At 48.7% G+C, this 6,506-nt stretch overlaps 1 protein-coding gene across 2 annotated transcripts in view; it reads right to left on the reverse strand.

The window, feature by feature from the left end:
* PLEKHM3 (pleckstrin homology domain containing M3) overlaps positions 1–5,933 on the reverse strand; it is a 91,489-nt gene extending 85,556 nt beyond the window's left edge. For both annotated transcript variants that reach the window (XM_075431161.1, XM_075431163.1), the window contains exon 1: positions 5,794–5,933. The gene's annotated coding sequence lies outside the window, so the exon portion shown is untranslated. The remainder of the gene's footprint in view (positions 1–5,793) is intronic.
* Between the last annotated feature and the right edge of the window lie 573 nt (positions 5,934–6,506).

Raw genomic sequence — 6,506 nt, forward strand, 5'->3', positions numbered from 1 at the left:
GGGAAAACACCCAGGCATCGCATAGCAAAAATTACAAAGCACAGAATAGGCAAGAGTAGAAAACAATCTTGCAGGTGATACATACCACAACAACAGGCACTCACTGTGTACCCCCATCTTGCACATTATGTTCAGGACTGTTCACTCTAGCTCAGGCAAAAGAGAAAGCTAGAGTCAGTATGTATTTAGGAACCAGTGACTGAAGAGATCCACTTAGCTCACCAATCCATACAAAAAGTATATATAAAAGCTGTACTTTACAGCTTGGTTTCCTATAGAAACAGGGTTTGTGTCACCATCTTGCCTATCTGCCAGTTGTTCTCCTTCTCTCTCTGTCTTTTTGGACTGTCCAGGTAATTTCAACTAGATGTGATAAAGCAGTAGTGTCCTTAAAAATGCAGTTCTTGAACTGTTGTTCAACACTTGAGAGGAAACAGGCCCAAACTCACCCTCCTGAAAAGGCAGAAGCAGGTAAAAGTCAGTCCCATATCCTTTCTAGGAGGCCAGTGCCACCACATGGGTCTCCCCAAAGTAGCCACAGCACAAATAGTTAGTGCGAGATGGATCTGAAAACACTGGGAAGCAGAGGGGGAAAGTAAGAAGGAGGAATAGAAGGCATCACACAACTTGATAAACTGTCTTGTTGGTTTTGGTGCTCACAGGACCTCCTCTTCAGTACACAGGTAACAGAGACGTATAAAATAATGGGTGATACACAACAGATAAATAGCAGCCTCCCCTTTTCTCTCGTATTTGGAGAGAGAATTGGAAAGGAACAACCAATGATGTTCACAAGCAATGTGAATTGCCAGATGGGTAGAAGAGAGAATGAGGATGCACGGATGGCTGACTGTCACACACAAAGTCTTCACCACTGCCTATGCACTTCTATACATCACTGGCACAGAATGCTCACAGAAGAAGTTAGAAGAACCGACAGTGGCAGCACAATGCAATGTAATGCGGAGCACTGTGGCAACTACACAGCAGAAAGATGCTTTATTTATTTACAGTATAGAAGGCCTACTCAGCAAACATTCTCCATCTTGTTCTGACCGGAAGCTCTTTCAAAGCATGATGGCATCTAGGTCTCCCTCCCAGCCAGAAGCCCGCTCTCCCTTAGCTGTACAGGAGGCATGGTATCATAGCTGCTGTGGCTGAAGCCTCAGCATCCAACATCCTCAGTCAGATCCACTGTACTGTATGCCATTCATATGTCACCAAAGGACATTCCTGCTTCAAAACGCTTTTACTCCTAGCGGTTACGAATCCCATGCATACGGTGGCCAGTTCTCTGAGCAGCAACTGAAAGCTGCACTTCTCCTTGCCTCTCATATGCAATATGGAAAGGCAACTGATAACTAGGAATTTCATAAGGGATGACTGCAGGGAGCGAGTATCAGCTGGGACACTGTCCCCGTGCAAACTATCACATTGTCTTGCATCCTGGCTGCATTTAGTTCCCTCAGCACAAGGCAAGCCTTCTCCCCAAGTGATTCCAAAACCCCAAGTGACTTACTGCTGTGTACACCAAGTGAGCAACACAGCACACAAGCTTGTTAGATTCATCATTTAAATGTCTGGATGAAATTTATAGTGTCTCACAATGAAGATAAAACTACAAGAAACTTCTCATATGGAACAGCAGATCACAGTTTCAAAAGGTTGCCATATGACAGTCAACCAACATGGCCTGGGTAACTGTCTTTAGAGCACATTTTTGAAGCCCCTCTTCAAAAGCCTATTTCCCCAACACACAATTGAGAAATTGCTTGCTTAAAATTTTCAGATTATCCCAATTTTAAAATATCTTATCTAAATACATTCTGACTGATATTCCTGCACAAAACCACTGACAATACTCAGAAAAAGCTCACAAAAATTGGAGAAAGAGGCTTTCTGGTCAGGAATGCTTGGCTATAGGGCCAGGCACTAGAGAGGATAAGTGTGAATGTAAGCACAACCATTTCCACGTTGCAAACCCACCTGTTTGCTATAGTCTCGTTGCCCTTAAGGATGAAATCGACTGCCAACACTTAGCAGTGAAGAAGAGCTCCCACATCCTGTCTGCTAGACCCAGAGAGAGGCTAAAAGCAGGAACAGCTGCAATTAACTTGGTGCCTAATTGCACTCAAGCTGAAAGACAGTAGAGATCTCTTCCACACTACAGGGAAAAAAAAAGAGAAAAGATGAAATGAAGAAAGAGGTGAAATCAAGGAGGAAGAAGAATGTCGTATTCTGTGAGGGGAAGCAAACCCTTAGTGAGCATACATGAGTCTTGCTCTGTGAAGCATAGATTTTTCCCCAGCTGCTGATGTGGCCCAGTGCCTTTAACAAGGAAGCTCCACAGGCCTCCTCCCTGTGTGGGGAACTAACACATCACAGCTACCGAACAGCTCATCCAGTGATGAGGACACAGTAATGGATAATAAATGGTGTTTATAGTATATATTATCTTTAATTTTAACTGCACTTCGGAAACAGTAATTAAAAGGCAAGAAACTCTGAGCTGAAAAGCACAAAACAGCCTGCTGCACCAGAACAAGGTGGGTGAGGATGACCCAGCAGTGGAGGAAGACGGACTACAGAAAGCTTTTCTCTTCCAGAAAGCAACTGCTGTACAGCTCTCCTAATATCTTTATCACTGACTCCTTTGCCTTGCACCCATCTGACACACACCCCTCCTGGCTGGGGAGCACCACAGAGTAATGAGGGGCTGTATCACTTCCCGTGGATGAGCAACCATTTGAAATTTCAGTAGCTGGACTGGGACTCCAGAAAGGATGAAGGCGGACCCTAGGTAAGGAAAGGAACAGAAAGCAAAGCAGACTGACTGGAGGGGAGTTAGCTGATGGTGACACACAGCCAAGGCTGCAGGCCAGCCAACCCAACAGCACATGGGCACCTTCACAGGTTACATCAGACTAAAAACCAGGCTACCCCCTTGTGCATGCTGCCTGTGGGCTGGCTGCCCTGGCAGGGAAAGATGTCAGGTGTGGGGGAACAGAGGCTCTCCCAAGTCCTAGCACCGCCCCTGTAGAGTGCCTGGATGCAAACACCTCAAACCCACACTTCAGGCACAAAATCCACATGGAAAAACGGAAGGAAGCAGTGCAGTGATTTGGCCTGAGGCACTGATGTGTAGTCTTAAACAGACCTGTAGTCTCAAATAACACCCAAGGGAGGGTGAATGATTTCTATGCTTGGGTTCATTTGCTTTCTGTGTACAGGTTTGTCTGAAGTTGTATAACTTGCATCTTACAAGCTGCCCGTGACTACAAGAACTCCTGCCTGTTCTGCAAGGCACACAGGCATCACAGAACAGCCTGTTACCTCCTGAGCTCAGCACAAAGAGGACAGAGACTGTCAGGAAACAGGGGATCCAAGATGGGGTGTAGAAACCTCCTCCAGTGCAATAGGAAACATAATTGAACTAGACATTCAAGAAACAACAAACAACATGCCTCAGTCTAGTATTTCTGATTGTATCTGCCATGATGTACCAGCTTGTCCACTGCTAGGAGGTGGGGGAACTTTGTATCTGTCAGGTGAGATCAAACTTTTAAAAAAACCCCAAAACATTCCTGGTTAACACAAACTGAAATTTTAAAAGTATCTCCCCACTCCACACTTTCTAGAACTACACTGAAAAGACAGAGAGCCCGTAAAAGCTTGATTTTTTAAATTTTTTTTTAGAGAAAATGGAAATTAAGACATTTTCAGTTTGTCCCTATGAGTTCAGAACAGAAATAAAAGGCACATTTCGCCCTTGGGGATGTTGCTCCTCCAGGACTCATTTACAGACACTGCTGGAAATCAGGCTGCTGAGCTTTCAGCTGTTGTGTGCAGCAGTGTCCTGCTGCACCCCAAGGTGGCTGCATTTAAGCAATGAAGGACATACAGAAGGGGAGCTGCCAGACGAAGACATTTATCTCTTTATAACTAGGACTCAGAAGATATACTGGGACCCTTCTAGATGAAGCACTAGCTGGTATAAATAACAATATAATAACTGAATCCTTTACTATCTATGGCAGACTGCACAAGAAAATTTTACTTCGCTCTGCAGGGCAGCTTTCTCTGAGGCACACCAAGCAGGAACCAACGAACAGGCTCCAGCACAGCCCAGTACAACCCCACAGCTGGGAATAACAGCCACCACTGCCCCAGAGGCCAGAAGGAGGGTAAGGAACACAGCCCCTCCCTCAAGAACATGGGAGATATTTCTTCCCCGACATCATAGCACAGCCGTAAGAAAATACACTTGACATCCAGATCTGTACAGCTTTCTGAGTACCCCTGATCTGTGACTGTAGCCAAATTCTCTCTCTAACCGCGGTACCCAAAGAGCTCAGCTGGGACAGTACAAGCCATTCCACAGTGAGACCTGGATTTCCCATAACTATCAGTGGTTGAATGCTGACATTGATGGAAATACACTGCTTAGTAACAAACTCATTTTGAACCTCAAACTAAGCCCTCCTCTTGTCTTTCAAATAGCCAGGACCACAGTGGTTTTGCACATTAATTATCAGGGGAAGAGGGGCAGGGCAAGGGAAGGAAAGGAAGCAATGCTGCAAATAATGCTGAAGTTCGTCAGACTAGCACAGCAACCCAAACCCCCAGGCTGTGGCACTCCTGCCACAACAGCTAACCCTGCAGGCTGGCTGTAACCACATGTAACGCTATAGTCGTTTGAACACTCGGCACAAACGGTTGCTGTTTTCTAAACTCAACTATAGCTTTATTACACAAAATCTTAGCAGAAGCCTAGTACAAACCTCAAAACATCTGATGAAATGGAAATGTTAAGATACAACGTGACTTCAGCCTGATAAAGTTCTGCAGGAATGATGTATCTAGCTACTGTGGACTCACAGGATCCTTCATTCCACTACATAGCACCCATATTCACATGACAGATTTCTGACTTTTTTAGTCCCAACTTTAATTCACTAGTTTTGGATAAATAAGCTTTGAAAGTGGCACGATGAAAACTACTGTTCTTTAAAGTGTACGGGCATTGGTCCTACCAAGATTCAGATGCTTTCTTGTTCTTACAGGCTGTGACTTCTTCTAGTCACTTAGTGGTATTATGCAGTGCCTAAAACTAGGTTTGTCTGTAAATCTTTGCAGGATCAGGGCCATAAGTGTGTATTTGCAGAACAGAAAACAGATGAGAAGCAAGTCACGATTCCTTACATAAACCTAATTTTGACTTTCTTCCCTTCTCTCACCTTCCAACGCCAGCGATCCGAGCATTTCCGCTGACACTCCAGCTAGCACACATTCCCACACAACAGACACTCTCCTGTCAGGCCTATCTGATTCCAGAAGGTGTAATTCCACTGGCTGTGTCTGTGTGTTTCGCTCTGTAAAAGAAGCGATTTCACCGTGCTGCAAGAAGATCACGGCATGATGTCATACTCTGGGCTGTTAAAGCCGAGAGCGACGCCTCCACATTGCGCCTACGCATACTGGAATCTGACGGCACCGACGGGGAGCAGCCCAAATTCCGGCTGAGACCGCGCGCGGCTACGGGTGGGGAGAACCGGGGGCCAGGGCCTTCCCATGCAGACGGGAAGGCGTCTGTGCAGGCGGGCGCACGGCTGCAGACGTGTCTGTGCTACCAACGCGAACACAGCCCGCATACGCGCTCGGCGGGCGGGCAGCACGGCGAAGGCTGCGGGAAGGCCGCGGGAAGCCCGGCCCGGCTGCCCGCCCCGGAGGGGCTGGGGAACCTCGCCGACCCGTGAAGCCCCGCACCGACCGCAGACCAACGGGAGTATTTACCTGGCGCCCGGGGGCCGCGCTCTGCCTCTGCTCCGCGGAGGAGAAGGGAGGGGCTCCCCGCGCTCGCCCCGGCGCCGAGCGGAGATGCCGGCGCGCAGGCACGGCCCGGCCCGGTACGGCCCCCCTCGCCGCAGCGCTGCTGCCGGGCGGCGGGGCCGCGTCCTGCTGCAAAGCCGTCCCGGCCGCCGCGGGAAACGGCTCCGCGGCACCAAGGTTCCTGCCGCTGCCGCCCGCCCCGCCGGGAGCCCCGGCGCCCGAGGCCCGGGCAGAGGGGCCCGGGCAGAGGCGCCGGCAGCCGCGGGTATCCCTGCGTCCCTGCGCCAGCGGGAAAGCGGGCACCGCGCGTCCCGGTAACGCGCCGGCTCCTGACTTCCCCCTAAAAAAGAATAACAGCGGAACACCCGGAGGTTTCCCCATATAAACGTGAGACGTGAGACTCCACCTTTCCGTGTCCGAAGCAGCCGAGTTCCTCAGGGAGCTGATACTTCAGGAGAGATGGAAAACACAAACTCCTAAAGGAATTTTTAACAATCTCAAGTGCAAGCACGCTTACTGAGACTTGAGGGCTCCGGGGAGCAGCATGGCACGGGAATTCACATTGCCACGGGGCAGCAGAAAGATCTGTGGCACAACCCGTTACCCAGAGAAAACAAAAAGATGCATGGCAACTACAAATCGTTTATTTCATTGGTCTGTAGCACGGCACCCCACCC

The sequence above is a fragment of the Opisthocomus hoazin genome, chromosome 9 (genome assembly GCF_030867145.1).
Source record: "Opisthocomus hoazin isolate bOpiHoa1 chromosome 9, bOpiHoa1.hap1, whole genome shotgun sequence".
Classification (NCBI taxonomy): domain Eukaryota; kingdom Metazoa; phylum Chordata; class Aves; order Opisthocomiformes; family Opisthocomidae; genus Opisthocomus; species Opisthocomus hoazin.